Raw genomic sequence first — 1142 nt, forward strand, 5'->3', positions numbered from 1 at the left:
CTATCCCTTCTGCTTTTCCTTCAAGGAGACTTGGCGACTCCATAGCCAGCTCATGGCATTCTTTACATCCTCATTACTCAAAAGTATAGATCAGTGGGTTTAGCATTGTGGTGATGGTGGTACAGAACACAGACACAGCTTTATCCAGTGGGAAAGTTGTGGATGGGCGGAGGTAAATAAAGATACAAGGGATAAAGAAGAAAGTTACTACGGTGAAATGAGACCCGCAAGTAGAGAGAACCTTGTGCCGGCTCTCAGCAGACCGCTTCTGAAGACTAAATAAAATGATTGTGTAGGAGGCCAGGAGGATGAGGAAACACCCCAGAGAAATGAGACCACTATTGGCAATCACCAGCGTATTTACCAGGGTTGTGTCAGCACAGGCAAGTTTTAGAACTGGGTGGACAAAAGTAGTGGTCAATGACCTGAGCATTGCAGAAGGGCAGCTGGAAGGTTAGAAGCGTCTGAACAAAGAGTGAACCAGGGCTCCTAACCAGGACAGTGATGCCAGCACAATGCACGCATTGGCATTCATGATGGTGGTATAATGGAGAGGTTGGCAGATGGCGGCATAATGGTCAAAAGCCGTGACAGTCAACACAAAAATCTCAGCACAGCCAAAAAAGTGGAAGGTAAATATCTGGGTTACACAGCCCCAGTAGGAAATAACCTTTTTCTCATACACAAAGTCTGCAATCATCTTGGGTGCTGTGGCTGAGGAGTAGGCAATGTCCACAAAGGATAGGTTACTAAGGAAGTACATGGGTGTTTGAAGCTGGGGATCAGAAAAGACCATAAGCAAAATAAGCAGGTTTCCCACCATGATCACCATGTAGAAGAAAAGGAATAGAGGAAAAAACATCAGCTGCATTCCAGGATCTTGGGAAAGTCCTAGAAATATAAATTCAGTAACATTGTTGACCACTTCCATGGGGACCCAAGCAGAATTGGTGGAGTAGCTTTGATTCTCTGCAAAATAAATGTTATAAAAAAGTTAAGATACATGGCAAAGCAGATTAAGGATCCAGCTTTGTCACTGTAGTGGCTTGGGTCATTGCTGTGGCACTGGTTTGATCCCTAGCCTGGAAACTTTCACATGTGGGTACTGCCAAAAAAAAATTTTTTTTAAGAAGTTCCCCTTG

General features: G+C 44.2%; 1 pseudogene; it reads right to left on the reverse strand.

Moving 5' to 3' along the window:
• LOC125135241 (olfactory receptor 4S2-like) lies at positions 1 to 937 on the reverse strand (annotated as a pseudogene).
• Between the last annotated feature and the right edge of the window lie 205 nt (positions 938 to 1142).

This window comes from Phacochoerus africanus, chromosome 9 (genome assembly GCF_016906955.1).
Source record: "Phacochoerus africanus isolate WHEZ1 chromosome 9, ROS_Pafr_v1, whole genome shotgun sequence".
NCBI classification, from domain to species: domain Eukaryota; kingdom Metazoa; phylum Chordata; class Mammalia; order Artiodactyla; family Suidae; genus Phacochoerus; species Phacochoerus africanus.